A 24711-nucleotide genomic window follows, 5' to 3' on the forward strand; every position below is an offset into this window, starting at 1 on the left:
TATACTATATTATAGAATGATCTGGCAGCCTCAAGAGAGGTAGGAAAGAGTTTTTAGGGAAAAAATATCCTTGAAAATATGTAATTTAATTATTATGTTTCTCAATACTTTTCATCTTCAAAGATTGAAGGAACACCAGCCCACAAAAAGACAAAAATAAAAAATAAAAATGAAAAGCGCAAGAATTCTGACAACTCAAAAAGCCAATGTGCCCTCTATCCTCCAACCAACTTAACCACTTCTGCAGCAAGGATTCTGAACTGTGCTGATATAGCTGAAATGACAGAAATAGAAGTCAGAATATGAATAGCCTGAGGATCACAGTGATGGAGGAGTATGTTGAGATCCAATCCAAAGAAGCTAAGAATCACAACGGATATGATTTAGCTCTCTGTCTCCACCCAAATCTTATCTTGAATTATAATCCCATAATTGCCATGTGTTGTGGGGAGGACTCGGAGATAATTGAATATTGGGGGCCATTTCCCCCATACTGTTCTAATGGTAGTGAATAAGTCTCATGGGATCTGATGATTTTATCAGGGGTTTCCCCTTTTGCCTCTTCCTCATTCTCTCTTTGCCTGCTGCCATACATATAAGATTTGACTTGCCATGACTGTGAGGCCTCCCCAGCCAGATGGAATTGTAAGTCCATTAAATGCTTTTTCCTGTATAAATTACTCAGTCTTGGGTATGTCTTTATCAGCAATGTGAAGATGGACTAATACAACAATAAAACAATACAGGAACTGATAGACAAAATAGCCCATGTAGAAAAGAATGTAGCCAACCTGATAGAGCTGAAAAACACACTACAAGAATTTTATAATGCAATTGCATGTATTAATAGCAGAATAGACAAAGTTGAGGAAAGAGTCCCAGAGCCTGAAACTGGCTTTCTGAAATAAGACAGTTATACAAGAATAAACAAAAAAGAACAAAAAGGAATTAACAAAACCTCTAAGAAATATGGGATTGTGAAAAGAGAGAATCTACTCATTGATGTTCCTGGAGAGATGGGAAGAATAGAAGCAACTTGGAATGCATATTTTAGGATATCATCCATGAGACCTTCCCAAACATAGCTAGAGAAGTCAATATTCAAAGTCAGAAAATGCAGAGAACTCCAGTAACATATTTCACAAGAAGGCCATCTCAGATACACATAATCTTCATATTCTAGAGGGTAAAATGAAAGAAAAACTGTTAATTTGCCTTCCCATTGTAGATCACCTACAAAGGGAAACCCATCACACTAACAGAAGAACTCTTAGCAGAAACTCTACAAGCCATAAGAGATTGAGGGATAATATTCAACATTCTTAAAGAAAAGAAATTCCAACCCACAATTTCATATCTGGCCAAATTAAGCTTCATAAGCAAAGGAGAAATATGATCCTTTCCAGACAAGCAAATACTAAAGGAATTTGTTACCATCAGACCTGCCTTACAAGAACTCCTGAAAGAAGCACTAGATATGAAAAGGAAAGACCATTACTGTCTACTACAAGAAACATTCTTAAGTACAAAGACCAGTGACACTATAAAGCAACCATACAAACGAGTCTGCGTAATAATCAGTTAACTGATTATTATTAACAGACTGATTATAACAGACAATTGCGGGATTGAATCCATATATATCAATACTAACATTGAATGTAAATGGGCCAAATGCCCCAATTACTGAAAGGCACAGAGTGGCAAGCTGGTTAAAGAACCAAGACCCAGTGGTATGCTGTTTTCAAGAGACCCTTATCACATACAATGATATCCATAGGTTCAAAACAAAGGGATGGAGAGAAATCTATTAAGGCAGTGGAAAACAGAAGAAAGCAGGGTTCACAATCCTAATTTCATATAAAACAAAACAGACTTTAAACCAACAAAGATCACGAAATGAAAAAAAAAGAACATTGTATAATGGTAAAGGGTTCAATTAAACAAGAAGACCTAACTAGTCTAAATATATATGCACCTAACACAAGAGCACCAAGATTCATAAAGCAAGTTCTTAGAGACCTTCAAAAAGACTTAAGACTCCCACACAATAATAGTGGAAAACATCAATTTTCCACTGACAGTATTAGATAGATCATAAAGGCAAAAAATTAACGAAGACATTCAGGACCTAAATCAGCACTGGATCAGATGGACTTGATACACATCTACAGGACTCTCCACCCAAAACAACAGAATATACATTCTTTTCATTGTCACATGACACACATAGTAAAATTGACCACACAATCACACAAAAGAATCCTCAGCAAATGCAAAATAACTGATATTATACCAACCACTCTTTTGGAAAACAGTGTAATAAAATTAAAAATCAGACCAAGAAAGTCTCTCAAAACCATACAGTTGCATGAAAATTAAGTAATATGCTCCTGAATGATGCTTGAGTAAATAATGAAATTAAGTCAGAAATCAAGAGAAACTAATGAGAATAAAGATACAAGGTACTGGAATATCTGGGGCAAAGCTAAGGAAGTGTTAAGAGGGATTTATAGTACTAAATGCTCATATCAAAAAGTTAAAAGCAGCTTAATTTAAGGAGCTAACATCACAACTTAAAGAACCAGAGAAGCAAGAGCAAACCAACCTCAAAACTAGTGGAAGACAAGAAATAACCAAAATTAGAGCTGAATTGGAGGAGACTGAGACATTTAAAAAAATTCAAATGATCAACAAATGCAGGAGTTGGTTTATCAAAAAAAAATTAATAAGACAGACTGCTAGCTAGACCAATAAATAAAGAGAGAAGTTCCAAATAAACACAATTAGAAATGACAAAGGAGATATTACTGCTGACCACACAGAAATACAAATAACCATCAGAGAATATTATGAACACCTCTATGCACACAAACTAGAAAATCTGGAAGAAATGAATAAATTCCTGGACACATATACCCTCCCAACACTGAGTAGGGGAGAACTGGAATCCTTGAATAGACCAATAGCAAGCTCTGAAATTGAATCAATAATAAGTAGCCTACCCATTTAAAAAAAGCCCAGGATTGGAAGGATTCATAGCCTAATTCTACCAGATGTACAAAGAAGAGTTGAAACCATTCCTACTAAAACTATTCACCAAAAATGAAGGAGGAGGGATTCTTCCCTAACTCATTCTATGAAGCCAACATCATCCTGATACCAAAATCTTTCAGAGACACAACAAAAGAAGAAAACTTTGGGCCAATATCCTTGATGAACATTGAAGCAAAAATACTCATCAAAATTCTGGCAAACTGAATCCAGCAGCACATCAAAAAGCTTATCCACTACAATAAAGTAGGCTTTAACCCTGGGATACAGGGTTGGTTCAACATATGCAAAGGAATAAATGTGATTCATGACACAAATAGAACTAAAGACAAAAACACGTGATTATTTCAGTAGATGAAGAAAAGGCTTTTGATAAAATTCAATGTCCCTTCAAGTTAAAAATTCTCAATAAACTACATATTGAAGAAACATACCTCAAAATAATAAGGGCCATCTATGACCAACCCACAACCAACATCATACTCTACGGGCAAAAGCTGGGAACATTTGCCTTGAAAACTGGCACAGGGCATGGATGCCCTTTCTCACCACTCTTATTTCACATAGTCTTGGAAGTCCTGGCCAGAGCAATCAGACAAGAGAAAGAAATAAAGGAATCCAAATAGGAAGAGAGGAAAATAAAAGAAATAATAAATAAAACAAAAGGAAGAGAGGAAATCAAACTCTCCCTGTTTGCAGAAGACATGATTCTATGTCAAGAAAAACTCATAGTCTCAGCCCAAAACCTCCTTAAACTGATAAACGACTTCAGGCAAATCTCAGGATATAACGTCAACATATAAAAATTACTAGCATTCCTATACACCAGAAACAGTCAAGCAGAGACCCAAATCAGGAATTCAAGCCCATTCACAATCACCACAAAAAGAATAAAATACTTAGAAATACAGTTAACCAGGGAGATGAAAGATTCCTAGTCTGAGAACTACAAAATGTTGGCCAAAGAAATCAGAGATAACACAAACAAATGGAAAAACATCCCATGATAATGGATAAGAAAAGTAACTATCATTAAAATGGCCATACTGCCCAAAGCAAATTACAGGTTCAATGCTATTCCTATCAAACTATCAGTGATTTTCCTCATAGAAGTAGAAAAAAACCTGACTTAACGTTCATATGGAATACAAAAAGAGCCCAAATAGCCAAGGCAATCCTAAGCAAAAAGAACAAAGCTGGAGGCATCATGCTACCTGACTTCAAACTATACTACAAGGCTACAGCAGGCTGGGCACCATGGTTCACGCCTGTAATCCCAAAACTTTGGGAGGCCAAGGCACGCAGATCACTTGAGGTCAGGAGTTTGACACCAGCCTGGCCAACATGGTGAAACCCTGTCTCTACTAAAAAAATACAAAAATTAGCCGGGTGTGGTGATATGTTCCTGTGGTCCCAGCTACTCTATAGGCAGAGGCACAATTGCTTGGACCTGGGAGGTGGAGGTTGCAGTGAGCCAAGATCCTGCCACTGTACACTCCAGTTTGGGTGACAGAGTGAGACTATCTCAAAAAAATAAAAATAAAAAAGACTAGAGTAACCAAAACAGCATTTTCTGATACAAGAACAGACACATACACCAATGGAACAGAGTAGAGACCCAGAAATAAGGCTACCTACAACCATTTGATCTTTGACAAAGCTGACAAAAACAAGCAATTAGGAAAGGGCTCCCTATTCAATAAGTGTTGATGGTGTAACTGGCTAGCCATATGCAGAAGATTGAAACTGAACCTCTTATACCATATAAAAAATCAGATCAAGATGGATCAAAGATTTAATGTAAAACTCAAAACTATTATATAAAAACCTTAGAAAACAACCTCATAGGCAATACTAAGACACAGAAGTGGGCAATGATTTTATGATGAAAAAATTTCTCATCAAAAGAAAAAATTGACAAATTGAACCTTATTAAACTAAAGAGCTTCACACTGCAAAAGAAACTATCAACAGAGTAAACAGATCTTTGAGATGTCTTTAGGAAACCTGAAGTGTGCTTCTAAACATTCTGGGAAAAAAAAAATCTAAGAACTACTCATAAGACAGTAAATAGGTTAGAGTTGTGCTTTGTGTGCAGTTTTCTTACAACAGTATGCAGTGTATTAGGAGTGGAGCTAATATGGATTAGGCAATGGTTATCAGTGCAGATCTTGTTAAGTAGCTATTGGGATTGTGACACCACGGCTTGGGCTGTTTTACTTCAGAAGATGTATATAGAGTTCTGAACAAAAGTACATTTTAGGACTACATCTAAACGGAAGGAAGTTCCTACACCACCGGTCTCTCCTAATCAGTCCACAGATCTTCTAATGTAGCAACAGTGTTTTTATTGCACATTGGAAAATTGGAAGAAGAATGTACTCAGGTTTTTCCTTTGCCTAGTTAGTCTTAGATTCTTCCCTAAAGTGATGCCAGTTATCATTGTGTTCTCCTGCACAAGGTAGGGAACCCAGGAATAAGCAAGTGGGCCGGGCACAATTGAATTTTCCAGGTACAGTGAGCCAGGCTACCACTCTTGCTGATACCACCGATGCCTCAGGCTCACGGTAGGTTTTTGAATAAATCAAAACATAGAAAGTAAAGCTACATGAAATTAATATAATAAATTTGTGGTCTTTACATAGTTTCAAGAAACTATGTGTGTCAACCTGAATGAAAGTTGATTCCCAGATCTCGTGGCAGAAGAGAAACATTTTGTTCTGAAAGCACATATATTTTGGCTTATTTTTTTCTACCTCCAGGAATTTAGCAGTTTCAGGCCTTTACATGGTGAATTATCCCATAAGTAATCCCTATAGATATGTATGAGAGAAAGATTTGCAAAGGATTCTGAGATGTGACATATCACGCTTATATGGTTTAATCTTTAATTATTTAAATGTGGAAAATGGAGATATTTATAAGAAACCACCTACATTCTTTTCACACTATTTTGAGTGTAGATCCTTCAGTGATCAAGTACAAATGTCACAGTCTTCTTTTCCTGTAATATCATTTAAAAGAAAGTATATATGAAAAAGTAAATCAATGCCATTAATCTTGAGGGAGATATGGCAATTATGGATTTAAGATTTTTCGGGGATTATGCACATCACTAAATTTCATAATGTACAAAAAATAAAGATCAGTCAGGAAAACCTCTAATATATTTCAATCTATGACACTCCCAGAAGTAGGCTGAAAACCATGTCCACAATATTGTGCACCTCTTACCATCAAGGAGTGTTTTCTACCTCCCTATCTCTTGAATCTGCACTGGACTCTGACTTGCTTTGACCAATAGCATGCAACCTAGGTGATGTAGCCTCTACCTTTGACCTCCTGAACACTGCCCTGAAGTTGCCGTGTTGGAAAATCAGCCAAGAACAAAAATCCACATAGGAGGAGAACTGCAGCCATTCTAGGAGTACCTGCTAAGTCCATTCCCACACTGACATCCTCAGTTGAACGCAACACACACGTGAGCTCAGGTGAACACAAGAATTACCCAGTCGATCCACAGAATTGTAAGATATAATAAATAACTCATTGTTGCTTAAGGTTTTGATTTATAATATTATACAGCTAAAAGATATTGATATCTACAAGTGGGATATAATAGGTAATGGACACAGTCTGATAGATCTTTTGATTGAATAGTTACATTATTTGAAATAATATATTAAAATATTCATTGCCAAGGGACATTGAAACCTTACATGTTTCAAAACATTATGGACATTTTGCTATGTGTATTCTCATATTTTTTCCTTTGAACACTTATCTATAAAACAATTCGTATTTTCTTCATTTCTTGTATATTTGAGTTTTTCTTCTAATTTTTGTGTAAATTTTCAAATAGATTTCCGTTCCTTTTCTGGGCCAGCTTATCATATGTGCCCATATTGCCTTTCAGTGTTTTCTATGGTTTCTTAAAAGCAAGGATGATTTCTGATGTGCCTCAGCCCCTAATATTCTCTCCATCCTTCACTAGTTTAATGTTTAGAAGCAAATGAGCCATTTAGATAATAATCCCTATTCTTACTTTTTTGCCCTGAGGCTCGTTAACTTGTATTTCTTTTCACTGAATTTAGTCATTGCTTTCATCAAGTCAAGTTACTGAAACACTTTAAAATTTCTTTTCCCCTTTCTTATGCTCACCATTCTAACTTCATTTTCACTGACCCTCTGCTTGGGTCTCATTGCCAGAAATAATTACATTTCTACTTTAGGATAGCTGAATTTGAAATCCCTGGCTTTGGAATCAGAACCAGTCCCTACTCCTTACTAGCTGTGGTATCTTGGTTAAATAATTAACCTTCTAACTTAACAACAGAATATTAATATTAATAATAATAATAACAAAAAATAATCATTAAGCACTGACTACGTGTTTGGTACTTTTGTATACAAATCCATCAAATTTTCTAGTAACCCTGTGAATTGAGTACTATTACCATTCTCATTTTATAAATGAGGATCATAGGATCAGAGACATGGATGTATTTATACTGGAGTTGTTGGAAGTACAGTGGAAACTAGTTTCCAGCGTCCCATGTGGCACATAGAGATCATAAATTATATTTACTTAAACCAGTCAAAACCATGATAGTGAACTTTGAAATTAAGAAGTAGTATTCAGTAGTTACAGAACAAGTTGCCCCTGGAACAAAGAAACTAGAAAAATAGAATATCTAATGCATACATCTGGCCTCAAATATCCAAGGGTTTCCTAGCATATTCTTCCAGGCCTGAGTCTGGTAGGTGGGGTGACATGAAGCTACCACTATTGCAAGGATATATTTACTTTTGAAGTATAAATAATAGGAAGAAACCCTTAACACACAATTAACTTTCTTCTTTCTCTAGAAAAATATTTGTGAACTGTTGGCCCCTGCAAGTCATTACTTTCAAGAAGGCATAGTTTATATTCAAGAGATGTCTCATTACAGGATATAGCATGGAGCCAGACAATTAGTAGGTCCTCAATACATACTTGTCGAATGAAAGAACCAATAAGTTTTAGACCAGTGGTCAGACAATTTGAATTTGCATTCTGCTTTGTTTTTCTACTGAAAATAGAACTTATTTAAGGTTGTTGGGTTTATTTCAAATAAAAGGGAAGAATAATCTCTGTCTTATCCTAATAATAGGCGTAGCATGAATATTAAATGAAATAATGGATGGGAATACATTTGTGAAAATTTAAAATGTCTATTGTTAATTGAAATAAATATTAATATACACTCAGCTTTTTAGTTTGCCCCATTACCATGACAAGTGCCACTGATTTTTGCCTGCATTGCTTCCCCTTATTTTTCTTCTCTGTGGAATAGTCTCAGTCTATAATCCTGATTCTATATGATACCATATCTCTGCTAAATGTCTTACAAAATAATACTATATGTTCTGCTGGTTATACTCTTGCAGTTAAAAAAAATCATAAAAATAATAATGTCTTGATCTTTTGTCATTTTGAAAAGATCACTAAAATTGAAATTAAGGCAGAATCAGTGTTACTAAGATTCTAGCCAATTCTATACCCTTGGAAACCTGTTGCTTTCTTCACAGATTTACTAATACATGGGGATTTCTACCTCTAGTTCCAGTTCTTGCCTCTAGTGCTAGCCTCTGTACCTTTGTGTTGTTGTTTGTTTTCTGTTCCTGGCATCCACCTGAACCCACATAAAATGTCTTTGAACTTTCCAAAATAATTTCCTCACACAAAAGCATTAGTAAGCAATGTGGAATTTATTTTAGATTTTGTAGTGGAATGAGGATGGGGTCAGTTTTGACACACAGCTTAAAAATCCCTTTTTAGACAATTCTATGAACTTTCTTTGCTGCTGCTCCTAAGTTCTATTTCTCTACCATTTCCCCAATATTCCTCTACCTTTCTGATTCCGGTTGTCTTTCACTTATATATCCACTGCCCCTCACCCTTTGGAATCTCATGTTCTTCTTCCATTTTGTAAAAAAATTTTCCTCTCTCTCTCTCTCTCTCTCTCTCTCTCTCTCTGAAGCCATCTGTGGAAGCTCTTACATTTCACATCAACTCATTCTTATGATCAAAGATGGAGTTTTCTCTCGAGAAAATTTCTTGCGAATGATTTTTTTTTTAAATCTCATGTCTGGTATAGTTAATTTTATGTCTAGTGAGCTATGTCTGCTTTCCCACAGGAACTGAAGAACAGATTGAGTATAAAGAGTCACAGATCAGAAAAAAAGATCTATTATGATGTCTAAAATTTATTGACACTATTTAGCCAAGCATCATCCTAAGGGCATTATATTAAATAACTCATTTAGCACTTCCAGTAGCCCAGGGGGGTAGGAAATATTATTGTTATTTTTAAAGATGAAGAAACTGAGGCATTTGGGGTTAAGTAGCTTGCATACAGACACAGAGTTAGTAAATGGTACAGCCATCATTCAAACCCAGGCTGTTTGGCCACAGAGTCAAAGATCATAATGATTAGGCTGTGTGACCTTTCATACACTACCAAAATATACCATTGTTCTATCCATTGTGTTGGTATTTCTCCCATCAATCTGTGGTTGCCAGGACACCACTATAATAACATACCATTTGAATAGCAACAATTCTATCAGCAATTCCTCTGAAACAATGGGGCTTTTTCTTTTAGGCCATTGGGTCTTTTTAAGGTCTTTATTGATCTGTTTATAGGTCTTGGCACCTAAGGCTAAGTCTTATTGCTCTGTGGTCTAACATACCCCTATAGATAAATATACTACTGTCTAAAAAGTAAGCAACATTGCTGTAGAGTCATATATAGTCCTGTATAACTTAATGACAGGGATACTTTCCAATAAATGTGTTGTTAGGTGATTCCATCCTTGTATGAACATCATAAAGTATAAACACAAACATAGATGTAAACACAAACCTAGATGGTATAGCCTGCTACACATCTAGGCTATAGGCTATATGGAATGTGAGACCTGGGGCATTATTGTATACTACTATAGACGTATAAACTGTGTTCACCAAGGCTACATTACATTTATAAAAAATTTCATTCTTTCTCAGCACTTTGGGAGGCCGAGGCAGGTGAATCATGAGGTCAAGAGATCGAGGCCATCCTGTCCAACATGGTGAAACCCCGCCTCTACTAAAAATAAGCTGGGCATGGTGGCATGTGCCTGTAGTCCCAGCTATTAGGGAGGCTGAGGCAGGAGAATAGCTTGAACCCGGGAGGCAGAGGTTGCAGTGAGGCAAGATCATGCCACTGCAGTCCAGTCTGGTGACAGAGCGAGACTGTCTAAAACAGAAATCATTCTTCAGTAATAAATTGACCTTAACTTCCTATAACATTTTTATCTTATAAACTTTTTAATTTTTGAAAATGTTTTGACCCTTTCATAATAACACTTAGCTTAAAACACAAACACATTTTATAAGTGTATAAAAATACTTTTTAAATTGTTATTCTATGAGCTTTTTTCTGTTTAAAAACCTTAATTTTTACTTTTTTTTTTTTTTTTTTTTTTACTTTTTAACCTTTTCTTTAAAAAAATGAAGATGTAAACACATTAGCCTAGGCCTACATAGGGTCTGGATCATTAATCCATCACTAGGTGATAGGGATTTTTCAGTTCCATTATATTCTTACAGTCATATATGAGGTCCTTCATTGGCTGAAACATTGTTACATGAAACATGACTGTACTGGGAAAAGTTCTACTTATTAGAAGCGCAATGAATTTCTTATTTTGTTTATTAATTGACTTATTTGGACTATGAGTACAGGTTATGAAATAAATTTTAGTTCCCGACACACAAGAGTTAAAATTCTGGTTTCCCCATTTATCAGTTCAACTCTCTGAGTCTCAGTTTCACATATGTAAAATCTGAAAAATATCATTTTTTGAAAACAATAGTGAGGATAAAGCAAAGTAATAGATATGAGGTAATTAACAACATTTCTTATGAAATAACTACCATTTATTGGGTCCTGACTATATGATAGCTACTCTGCTCAACATTTCACATACATAATGCATCCCATACATAATAAACTCTCATTAAATTGAAGCTCTTACTCTTCTTGATGCAAATTTTTAATTGTTGGATATTTTATCATTAGAATTTTTTTTTTCTTTCAAGAGACCTTGAAGCTCAGGCATACTGAATTTGGATGTGACTAATTTATTAGAGCTACACTCTTCAGAATAATATGTATATTATTGATCTCATGAAATGCAATCTAAAAGATGAATTCAGAGAAAATGATAGTACAATGATATCAAAGAATACCAGACTTGAGAATACAGTGGAGGAATGTTACTCCTAAACTTCTAACCACTGACAGGTCTACTCTCTGAAACATACATTGTCTTTCTGATATTCTATACTGAAGGTATACACATAGACTTCCCTGTTTCTGCTTTGTTTGCACAGAATTCTATTATCTCTTGGCAAAAAAGAGATAAGGAAGAAATAGCAAAATTAAATTTCCCACTACGTGGCAAAAAGGCACTACATTGATTTCAGCCTCTGTTCAACATAAAAACAGGAGAGAAAAACGTCAGCTGTAAGCTACCTTGGAATGAATATATATAAATGTCTATAATATGTATGTGTGTATATATATATACACACACACACACATATTTCTTTAGATTTTGCCTTTAGGAGAGAAATTGACTTATAATGATTACAAACCAGAAAGCATGAGGATAGAATTATTAAGGTAAGTCAGATTAAGGAATTTTAAAACATGTAAATGTTTAAAACTTATCTTCAGGGAAGACAGAGTAGGAAATTCCAAATTGGTACTTCTAGTGAATTTGCTGGCTGCTTCTCAGATTGCCACAGTGTCTCCCAAGCCTCCTGTTATTTAATTCACCAGCTGAACCTGATTCTGAAAGCAAGGACACATGATGGTACCTTTAGATTTCTGAACATGATTTGTGATTGTTTAAAATGTGTTTCAACATTTCCAATTTTTTCGAAGTTTATTTTTTAAAAAATCACTTACATCTTGGCTGTGGGCCATGACTAGAACTAGTGCCTATGTAAAGCATTCCTAAACTATTATTCTCTGCCTAGGGTGGAATGACAGTAAATGGGAAAAAGGAAATCCTTGCAGTCTTTTTGGAGAAGTCTATGGTAGGGGAGTAGATTCATTTATTCCCTTTGCTGAAAATATGAATGAAGGATTGGGTGGGATAGAGCATAGAGTAGAGTCTTCTCCAATCTCCCGTTCCACAGTTAGTTGGCAAATTAATTGGGTATTATAAATGAATGTCATATTTGTTTAGTTTGAATTCGCTTGAGAAGTTAGGTTGACCCAATCTATCTTCAGTTTTCTAATACTTAAATGGAAGCAGTAATAGAACCCTCTTCAAAACCCTGAGGATTAAATGAGGTGATGATGATGAAGATGATGACAAGGATATTGTTAGTTAACAATTCCTAAAATTAACAACTTCCAAGTGCGTTCTTTGTGCCAGACAGTGGGTGAAGGGGTGATTTTAATTCATTCCATTAGATGAAGATGCATTCTTCTGGGTTTAGACCAGCGAATTATCTTCTCGTCTAGCCTCGTATTTTCTCTACTGTCTATTTATCATGCTTACACACCAAATAAAACATAATTAAATGATGTAAAACAATACACATCAAAGAACAAAACAAAGAAAGAGAAGGTACAAATAGCATCACCTAGACATCCTCAATTATATTTGAATCCTTTTAGGAAGTTGTGGCTTGTCTTGAGTTATCCTCCACTACAAAGAGCTGTTTGTTTGTTTTGGCATCAGAGTCTTGCTTTGTCACCCAGGCTGGAGGGCAGTGGCACAGTCATAGATCACTGCAGCCTCAAACTCTTGGGCTCAAGTGATCCTCTCATCTCAACCTCCTGAGTAGCTGAGACTACAGGTGGCACCACCATGCCCAGCTCAGAAATCTTTAAGATGCCTTCCTGGTCCACTATTCTATGACTAAGATCCAAGTGTGCAATCAATTTTAGTAAAACCCATTCTGAAAATTGAATCTGCAATTTACATCCTTTGACTCCATACTCAAGTATCACCTATCATGACTGCCTTATTTAAATTTGGCACCCTTCCCTTTGTGCTTCCTATTTCCTCAGCCTAATTTTTTTTTATGGTATATTTAACTTACTATATAGTTTGTTTATTTGTTGTATTTATTGTCTGTCTTTTCCAACTAAATTAATGTAAAAATATAAGATTCTCAAGGGCAGGGATTTTGTTTGTCTTGTTCACTTCTGTCTTCCTAGGTCTTAGAAATGTAATCTTTATTAAATATCTGGTGACTAAATGAATCAAGTAATTAATGAATAGCTAAAGGGTGAGGGGACAGAAGACAATGGATGGATCATGGTCCTCACATTCTATTGATATTGTAAGTGCAGCTGTGTCTGTATAGTTGACCCATTTGTTTACTTTTGTGATGTTTATTGGCCCTTACAGTGTGCTATATCTTAGGTATATCAAAAGCTCATATTATAGTGTGATAGACAGTAAACAAATAATAAATGAGTTAAAGAATAATATTTGAGAATAATCGGTGATACCTCTAGCATTCTATATAGGTGTTAGGGTCTGTAACCTGTTTGGATGATGGTGGGCATCTGGGAGTGTTGTTTTGAAATATGACAGTCATATTCTTGTAATGTAGGTTTTGTGTTATTTGACTTGACTTTATGTGTGCTGATAGAGATTATAGGGAACCATAAATCCTTTTCTTTAAGCCATTACATTTGATACCTTGATAATAAGTTGTATAAAGAAAATGATCAAGATGATATAGTTAGTATAATAGGGTAGGGCTTGGGTATACTATTTTAGAAAAGGCTCTCTGAAGAGGTAATTAAGTTAAAACCAGAAGAATGAGAGTTAGTCACTCTAGCAGCAAGATAAACAGACAGAGAGACAGGACAAGCAAGAGCTTAGCCATGAGAAAGTGCATCAGGAATATAAATGCATCAGGAATGAATGGAGAGGTGACATGTGGTAAGGTTTTAGGGATACAGGACCAAATCATGGAGGCTCTAATAGACTCTCTGTTTATTCCATGTGTGAATGGGAAGACATCAGCTGGCTTTAGGACAGGGAATAGTATAATTTTGTCTATATTATGCAACAATCTCTCTAGCTACCATGAGAAAAAACATTTGGTGAGGAGCAAGATAAGGAATGGCAGGTCATATAGGAAGATCTTGCAGAATCCAGGTGAGCAGTGATGGAGGCTTAGACTTGGTGGTGGCAGTGGACAGGAAAGAAGTGGGGATTGGGAATTTACATTAAAGGTGAACATTAGAAGATTTGCTAGTGGATTCATTGTGGAGGTGAGGAAAAGAAAAGACTCAAAGATGATTCCTCAGTTTTTAGCCTAACCAACTATATGGAAATTGGAGATATTAACTGAGATGCAAAGATTGGGTAGAAGTGTGCGAACACCCAGAAGGTCTGACACCTATGTTAGTGAAACATATGGGAGACACAGCACCAAATATGTTAGTGGCAGCAGATCTGTACAGGTTTGCAGCAACCTCATATTTCCCTCCTCAGAAGAAAGAATTCCACTGACGGGCATAAGGCAGAATAAGAGACCAAGGCAAACTTTGGAGCAGAAGTGAAAGTTTATGAAAAAGCTTTAAAGCAGAATGAAAGCAAGTAAAAGTACACTTGGAAGAGGGCATAGCAGGCGACTTGAAAGATCGAGTGCACCATTTGATCTTTTGACTTGGGGTTTTACATGTTTGCACGTTTCTGGGGTCTTGCATCCCTTCTCCCCTGATTCTTCCTTTGGGGTGGGCTGTCTGCATGTACGGTGGCCCACCAGCACTTGGGAGGTGAGCATGCACAATGTGTTTACTGGAGCTGTACACATGCTCACTTAAGGCATTCTTCCCTTACCAATCATATGTCACTAAAAGGTCATATAGTAGGTAATATACCAGTTAAACTCTGTCATTTTGCCTCTTAATGTGCATTCTTGAGCCCACTTGCCCAGCTCCTGAGATCTTATTGGGAAGCTGTTAATCACCAATTTCAGGTTTTTATTTATTGGGAGACTGCTTTTCCTTGGTGCTGGCTGTGGCCAATTATTATTTTAGAGAGAGAGTTTAATAACCACCTGACCATCACCTGATGATTGCCTGACATTCCTGGTGGTGGTGGGAGCCTTTCCTACCCCATTCATATCTGACTAGCTACCTACTGTAACGCCTATATCAGTTATTCAGAGTATGGTAGCTACTAATCTTTTTATGTTAGGTGTGGGGTGCAGAATAAATCAGATGGCTCTGATATTCTGGACTAGGAGAGTATTAACAAAGTGGTGTAATAGAAGCCAGATTAGTGTTCTTATCTCTGAGAAACCTTACACTTCTCCCTATCTCAGAATGAAATAAATACTTCCACTAAGCATTTGTATCATGTCCATATGATGGCATATTTCATATTGAACTTAATTGATTCAGTCACTTTACTACTTGTCTACCTAGATGATCCGCCATTTATAAGGGACTGAGATAATTTAGCATTCCCTCATAAATCCATAGTACTTGCACATAGTAGTTGCTCAAAGGTAAATGAATGAATAATTATGTGACTGACATGAATAAAAACTCAGAGTAATATGCTTCTCAGAGCTTTTTTTGAGACAATATTTGGTCTTAATCATCTAATTATTAAACATGTGAAGGGGAATGTATTGTACATAAGGTCTTAGTTGAGACATTGGAAAACCTTTTTGAAAATCCAGAGAGTATGGTGCTGAAGGGGTGTCATAACTAACTTGTGTAGTATTTGGTCTTAATTTTCAGAATACTATATAGTTACAACATTCTTCAAGTTTAAGCTGAACCATATCCTCCAGGAATCTTCTTTCATACCTGACAAGGATTCTGAGCTGCCTCTCTTTGATTTTGCCTGCAATGCTACACTATAAGGCTTGCATATGACTTCCTTGTAGTCACTTAAATACTTTCTAAGTGGGGTTAGAGAGAAGGTTGAAGCCAGAGATTCTGAGGACGGTGTAGCTGATAAATGTTTTCACTCATGCTCTTTTTAGCCAGTTTGCTATTATCTATTAGTAAGTGAATTCTTTTCTGGAAAAATTCTACCAAACACAATAACAGCAAATAAACTTGCATTATCTTAAATTATCATTGTAAAAAGATAGTAGAATGAGTCTCACCTGGGCTTCTGTGTCACGCAGAATATATTTGTGCCTTAGTATTATTATTTGCAAGTCAGACATATGTGACACTCCTTTATCTTCTAGGGCATGATGCCTCAAACTCTAATATGAAAGCTAGCTCCTGGGATTTTGTTGAAATGTAGATTCTAATTCAGTCACTCTGGGGAGCAACCTGAGATTCTGCATTTTTAACAAGCTTCCAGCTGATGCTGATGCAAGTGGTCTACAGATTATACTTTGAGTAGCCAGGCTGTAGAGCTATAGGGTGAAGGACTTCCAGACTGAAGATGAGAGTTTATGCAGACCTCTAATGTTTAATGGTTGCTTAATAGTTTATCCTGTGGTTGCATCATAACTTAGTTAATAATTTCCATATTGTCAGAAATGTACCCACCCTTTGGCTTTCATACATATTAGTCTAACAAATTTTTATACATAAACATCTGTCTAGGATTCTGGTTATTTTTATTTATTTTTGGATATATTACTAAAAGTATAATTGGTTTTTCTAAGGTACACGTTTTGGTATGCATGTTAGGATATATTACCAGATCAGCAAGAAGTTTCAAATAAACTCTTTGATGAAGTTATTCTTTATAATTTTATCTTTGTAGCTTTGCCAGGCTACAGACCCATGTGACACCCTGACATTCTGACATTTTAAATAATGGCTTAAGTAATATTTTTCCAGCTATGTGATCATATCCCATCTCTTCTATGCTAGTTAAATATTTTAAATGTTGAGTTTGTAAAAGTCTTACCTGTTGCTGAGGAAAGAATTTATAAATGCATTCCTGGTGCAGAATACATATACAGTATATATCACATAGATAATATATGGAACTTCAAATCAGACAAAATGACTATATCTTAAGACATGCACCCAACTTCATCAGTTGATTAAACATATACAGAACAGCTGGAAGCTGACAGGAATGACTTCTTTTAGAATAACTTGGATTCTCTAGATTCAAATATATACAGGAAAAATATGAAGGAAAAACTCTTAATTACATCTTTTTTTTGTTTGTTTGTTTTTGTTTTTGTTTTGTTTTGTTTTGTTTTTGTTTTTGAGACGGAGCCTAGCACTGTTGCCCAGGCTCGAGTGCAGTGGCGCGATCTCGGCTCACTGCAAGCTCCGCCTCCCGGGTTCACGCTATTCTCCTGCCTCAGCCTCCCGAGCAGCTGGGACTACAAGCGCCCGCCATGGTTCCCGGCTAATTTTTTGTATTTTTAGTAGGGACGGGGTTTCATTGTGGTATCGATCTCCTGACCTCATGATCCGCCCGTCTCGGCCTCCCAAAGTGCTGGGATTGCAGGCATGAGCCACCGCGCCCGGCCTTAATTACATCTTAACACAAACAATAAAAATAGCTCAGAGGCCCACTGTGTTTAGGGTTTATTTCAATAGCATAGTGTTTATTTGGCCACCCACTCCAATAACATTTGCTTTATCTTGTTTTCATTCCTTCTTGACATCTAACATCCAGATCACTTCTGCTGTACCTTATCCAAGAGTAAAAAGTGGGACATCAAATGTTATTTTAAAAATCATAATGCTTGGGCAAGGCCATGTCGTGGCAATAACTTGTTTTGGAGTCAGTACACCTAGGTTGCTGTAATATAAATAATTAGGAGGTGAATACTATGATCAAGTGAATGTAAATGAAAATATTTTATAACCTGAAATGTTACCCATAGTAGTAAATACTATTATTTATTATTTTGAGATGCAACAGGGGCAGATAAGCCACGTAAGGCAAGTACTTCACTTATATCCTTGTTCTTATCCAGTGTCCATATTGTCCTTCCTGTGAGGAAGCACCCACTCTTTCATTTCTCTCTACTTCAAAACCCACCACAAATCTCATTTTCTCTAAAAAAGTTATCATAAGTCTCTTCAATCCTTGGTAATTTTCTTTTATCCGAATTTATACAGCATAGTGTTCTGTCTTTTCATCTTTGTCACACATGCATTTTTAGATTATCTTTCTGTTATGAGCTGAACTGTCTCCCTTCAAAATTCATATGTACATTGGAATCCTAAAACCAAGTACCTCAGAATGTGGCTGTATTTGAAGATAGGGCCTTTAAAGAGGAGATCAAGTAAAAATGAGGTTTTCGGGGTGGGCCCTAATCCAATGTGACTGATGTTCCTATAACAGGCGGAAATTTGGACACACAGAGACACCACAGATGCATGTTCACAAAGAAAAGACCATGTGAGGACACAGGAGAAGGTGGCCATCTGTAAGCAAAAAAGAGAAGCCTCAGAAGAAACCAAACCCTGAGCCTCCAGAGCTATAAAAAATAAATTATAATAATAAATATTCAGAAATAGATTGTAGTTACCTTGAAGTGCCTCCCAACATCTTGTACTCTTGTATACATTTGGTGACCAGTTCATATTGCATGTTGAATAAAAGTTTTTTATCATAATCCAATTTTGTGACTGGGTGAAGAATGAAGCCCTTAATTCTGATGAATACTTTTATCAGAATAGCTGATAAATATATTTCATACTTATGGCTTTCTTGATCTAGGTATTTTGAAAAAAGTCCTACCTCTCAGTCATCTAGGGAATTTACAAAATAAGATTCTTAGACAATTTTATATGGATTGCCTAGTTCGACCTTGTTAACAACTTTCTGAGATGTGCTACACAGGTATTGAACACACCATTTTACAGAATCTAAGGTTCAGTGACTTACTGAAGTAAGAAAGCTAAGAAATGACTTGGAACCTGACTCAGGTCTTTTTATTCTAATTCTAGTCTTGATTTCCCTCCCTATCCTTCCCTTGTCTGAGGCAACTGCATTTGAAGAAAAATATCCATCACTACTAGAAGTTGGACAACTTAGATTTTAGAAATAGTTCTGCTCTATACACAGCCTCATTCATTCATTCATTCAACTCAATTTTGTTAATAGCTTACTATTTAAAGTGTATCAGACAAATAATACTTAATATTGAACCTTAGGATTCTTCCCTATTAAATAGAAAATAATATCTGATTTGCATACCTCACGGAAAGGTTTTGAAGATAAGCATAAAAAATAAATATGTTCAACTCGGAGGGAGAGGTGATTCATTTCCTTAGTTAAGGCCTTTCTGATTACATAAACCCTAGTTCTCCTAGCAGAGCTCAGAGCACACTGTGGAGCCCAAAGGCTACAAATGTGATATATTTCATTTGGGGCACATTAGCTACAGGAGAGGGTGACAAGTGTGTTGGAACCTAGACCTCTAGGCAAAAATCAGGACTATATTTCTGAAATGGTAATTGTAGAGGAGTTAGGGCCAACAAGAGAGAATCCATTTTTCTCTAGATTCTTCATATCTCCTTTGATCTTTGGGGCTCCAAGCTGGTCATATACTGAGATAATAGGCCCCAAATAAGTAATAATATAAATTATAAATGGTAAATTAATGTATAGCACATTCCTTCAAAGTGTGTAAGGATGATTCACTTGCTATGGGGAGAAAAGGGTAGAACTTGTCTATGTTTTTATATCTCAAAATTTAAAATGGTTGTTTTTCTTTTATAGTATATGTGATAGATGAATATTACGTATAAAGCAAGTGAACAAATATTTAGATGTTGGAGGATGCATACTCAAAATGTAGTTATTGTTAAGAGTTTGCAGTCATCAAAATGTAGAGTCCACTATTATAATGGAGAAAGCACTTGGCTAGGAGGATGTGTTTCGTATCTCTTATTTTCTATGTTCACCACTTATTACCTGGGTTATCTTCTAAGTCACTTAACCTTTTTGACTCATTCTTCTCAATAAAATGAATATAATGTTTGCAATACCTATTTCATGAGATTAAAATTAAATAACATAATTTTAATTTCTACCCAATAGTAGTAAACACTGCATGTTTGTCACCTCTATTATATTCTATGCTTGATAATTAATGGGAAGCACTTCAGAAATTCTAAAGCATCATATCCATGGTAGCCCTTAAGTCTTACTTCAAGGGCTTAGCTCACATACACACAGATACAAACTTAGTATTTTCTTAAAAGGTCCATTCCCTATGTTACATTTTGTAGGAGTAATATTGGCTTCTTTGATATATGAATAAACAGCATAAGAAGTTTAGAAACCTCAGAGTAGCTGAACTTTCCATGATAAAACAAACCCAAATCTTATTTAAAAATAAAGTATATACTTGTATTATACTCCATACTGATAAACTTACGGAAAAAATGTATACCTTTTATTTTTTAAAAAATTCAAATTACTAAACTGATTTGATGTGTACAAAGATTCACCTTAATTATGTGAACTTGTATTATTGAGTAAAAATGTTTCTGACTTAGCAATTTCTAGGGATTTTTAAAGTCTAGAATATCTAAACTACAATATTATTTCAGTTTTATTTCTTTGAATTTGGGAAACATTAATTTCTATAAAAATGTATTTCTCTATGAGATCAGAATTTCTTTAAAAATGTTATAGTCTAATTTACCAATATCTTCTTAGGGTAGGAAAACATTTCATACCTATACAGTGAAAGATATAAAGTTTTCATCAATTACAGAAATACAGAGAAAGCTCTTATAGTTTCAGTTCTGAGGTTAAAAATAAACAGAGCAATATGTAAACTTACCAGTTCACATCCTAAAGATGTATTCTTTTTTCCAGTAGGCACACAAATTCTTCATTGATTTGAGCTCACAATTGATACAGAGGCAAACAAAGTATATCAAATCAGATCCTCTACCTTTATCTAATAGAAAATAAATATTAACATTTGACAGCGATCCCAAATGGTAGCATCATAAAAACAAATACTTTATTAATTTTGCTACCAATAGAGACAAACTTGCAGTCCATCTGAGAACCAGAAAAAAAAAAAATACTACAAATCAGAAAAAAGTAACAAATGAACTTAGAGAAACAGGGTAAGCAATGTTAATGTTGTATTGCTGCTTATTCGGGGAGCCAAGAAGAGATGTGCCTGAGATTAAAAAGCCCATGAGGTAGTCCTTTCAAGTCATTCAGTTTCATTGACTCGGGTATTTTTGTTCTAATTCTAGTCTTGATTTTCCCCCCATCCTTCCCTTGTCAGTCAGGTGAGTCTACTTAAGTATCTCAGTGGAACACTTTCTAAAACCGCTAAAGCATAATCTTTAAGAAGTTAAGACCATGACCCTCATGTTTTATTATTATTCTCTGATAGAAATAATAAAACAAATGTGAAGTGAACACATCATAGTTTTTATTCAGTTCATTAGAGAAACAGTAAGATGTTAAGAGCAGTTGAAAGTGTATTTATAGACAATTCAGCAAAAAATTCTTAGGATGAGATTTCCAGGTTAGATGCAAAATGAATGTCCTACAGGGCAAAATGTAACTTTTGGTTTTGCATTTTGCGCAGAAATAAATTAGTTGTATCTTTGCCAGATAAAATTCTACAAACTAACATGTCCTATCATTAAGCCTGGAACCTTAGTTTAAGGCAGTGAAATAAAGAGAGCTATCTTTTAAATGACCAAGATCTCTACAATAGCAATTTGGTAAACAGATTTTATCTTCTACATGGATTAGCCAAGGAACATGTGGATACATCGAAGTTTTGTTGAGTGACAGCCTTTCAGTTCAGCTGAAACTGCCCCCAAATAAAATAAATAAGTTGTTGGCCGGGCGCGGTGGCTCAAGCCTGTAATCCCAGCACTTTAGGAGGCCGAGACGGGCGGATCACGAGGTCAGGAGATCGAGACCATCCTGGCTAACACGGTGAAACCCCGTCTCTACTAAAAATACAAAAAACTAGCCGGGCGAGGTGGCGGGCGCCTGTAGTCCCAGCTACTCCGGAGGCTGAGGCAGGAGAATGGCATAAACCCGGGAGGCGGAGCTTGCAGTGAGCTGAGATCCGGCCACTGCAGTCCAGCCCGGGCTACAGAGCAAGACTCCGTCTCAAAAATAAATAAATAAATAAATAAATAAATAAATAAATAAATAAATAAATAAGTTGTTGAGGTCAAGAGCAATAACTATGTTTTCTCACTATGAAAGCTCTTGCCTGAATTCTTGTTCTTAGCTTCATTTCAACAGGGAACAGATAATGTACAATTGAGAACTGGGCAGCAAAGGGCAAAAGGTATTTGGAGCAAAAAAGACACCAACAACTGTCTAAAGCCACAGTGACTGGGGCCCCTGCTGTGGTTTGGATGTGGTGTGTCTCTGCCAAAACTGATGTTAGTGTGTCTTGTTAATGTGTCATGCTAGTGAGACAGCATTAGGAGATAGGAAATAGTGGGAGGTTTTGGGGTCATAAAGGCAGGACCCTCATGAATAGATGAATACCTTCCCACCAGGTGGAGTGAGCTCTCTCTTATGGGAATGGAATAGTTATGGTTCTACAAAAGGAATTCTTAGCCTCTCCCATGATGTAATCTCTCTTCATACACTCCTAAGCTTTGGCTTTCCACCATGAGTGGAAGCATCATGAGGTACCCACCAAATAGCTGTTCAATTCTGAACTTTCTGCCCACCAGAATCATAAGCCAAATAAGTCTCTTTTAAAAATAAATTACCCAGCCTCAGGTATTCTGTCATAACAACTCAAAACGGACTAAGACAGTCCCATTTTTGTCTTTATACATGGTATGGTATTCTTAGTGTATCAGTATCTTTTTGTCGTTGTTTACAATAATGATTCTCCTCTTGTTTAATTGGCAAGTGTTTGGGACTGTTACACGGACTTGCAGAGAACCCACAGGAGGAAAAGCAAATCTACATAGACTGAAGGGGAGAATGTAGTTTGTATTCTAAAATTTCATTCTGACCCTGAATAGGCAGTTCTGTTGGAGCGATTGTTATTCTGTCCTAATCTCATATGTCTTTAGATCACATCTCTCGGTTCCAATACCAACAGCAATTTTCCCCTAGTTTTAATTGTGATTGTATACATATTTTGTAAATTCTTTATTATCATCCGTCATTATTCAATCACTTTTCCTTAAACATTTGCTTTTCGTAAACTGCTTTTATATCTTAATTATTCCTCATGATGGAGATAATGGTAGATTTTTAAGTTTTTATTTTAAGTTTTATATACTCCATAAATTGTCATCTCAATGTTCTACTTAATTGCCTGTTATTTTCATAATGTATGAATCAGCATTGTTATACCAAGCCTATATGAGAGAGGAAAGAAAATAATCAAGACAGTACTTGGATTCAGAAATTTTGGCAGGGAAAAGGGTTAGATGTCTAATTTTTTAGAGTCAGGAGTTTGAAGGTTAGAAAATACCAGAAGAACATGATAATGATTTTCTGATCTTCCTTTCCTGGATAAATTGGGGCCTAGGCTGATAGGCTTAGACTGGGGTGTACAAACCTTGAGTTTAGGTCAGATATCAGGTAAGGTTGCCATTTGCACACTGCAAACAGTGTGGTATATAGAGTTGGTGAGCTGGAATTAGAAGCAGTGAGTATTAGAACAATGAAGATACAGGGGCAGTGAGTAGTGAGGACAAAAGGCAGATAAACAAGAGCTTGTGGAAATGATCCTATCAATATTTTAAGCAGTTTTTACGTCATTCCATTCACTGAAGAAATCAGCTGTGATAAACAGGTTGTAGCTGTAGTCTTAAACAGATGCAGAACAAATGTGACATCAGAAGCTCTAGAATGTTCTTTTATTTTCCCCAACTCCTCCTATTGGTGGTTGATGCCAGAAATCCTGCTGTTGAGGGTGGGGAGAAATGATACCTATCTGATATCTATTTGCTAATAGAGGGTTATCTATCCTAAGTGATACAGGGAAGCTGCAGAAAATTGGGAAGTGATGTAGGGAAGCTGCAGGTTGTCTATCCTAAGTGATGTAGGGAAGTTGAAGAAAAATGTCTAAATAGTTGACAAAAATAGGAAGGTCTTGAGTCACGTAGCAGGGTCGATGTTATGATGCCATGGGAGGCATGCACTATAAGAGCAGGTCAAAGTGACAAGCAGGAGGGCAATCTGGGCCAGCCCCTGGTCCAAGGATCTTGACCATAGTGAGCTGACTCTTATAAGCTTCTTGTATTGTGACATGTGACACACCAGCTGCACTTTAAGACCAGGAAAGACAATGAACAGCCCCAGATTGTGTAATATATTCTGCTAAAAACAAAACTCCCAAAAGAGGTCACTATTAAGCTGTGATTTGGTATGACAACATTTCTCAGATCCTTTCTGAGAAGAAGCTTTGAGGAGAGAATAGGTAAGAGGCAAAAGTGTTTAGAGGGCTTCACACAGGCTTCACTAGAAACTCCCAAGGTAGAAAAGGGTGTTTGAATGAGATGGTTCAGAGGGCAAAGGAAACCTGTATCTATTCACAGTTTTTCTTAAATCAAGTAATTGTTTTTAAAGCAATGCTGAAGATTATGCCTGATGCGGTGGAGTGGTTACGAAAAAATCTGTATTTAAATTCCTTTTATCCATGATCAGATGCAGGATCTT

This window comes from Chlorocebus sabaeus, chromosome 1, assembly GCF_047675955.1.
Source record: "Chlorocebus sabaeus isolate Y175 chromosome 1, mChlSab1.0.hap1, whole genome shotgun sequence".
NCBI lineage: Eukaryota > Metazoa > Chordata > Mammalia > Primates > Cercopithecidae > Chlorocebus > Chlorocebus sabaeus.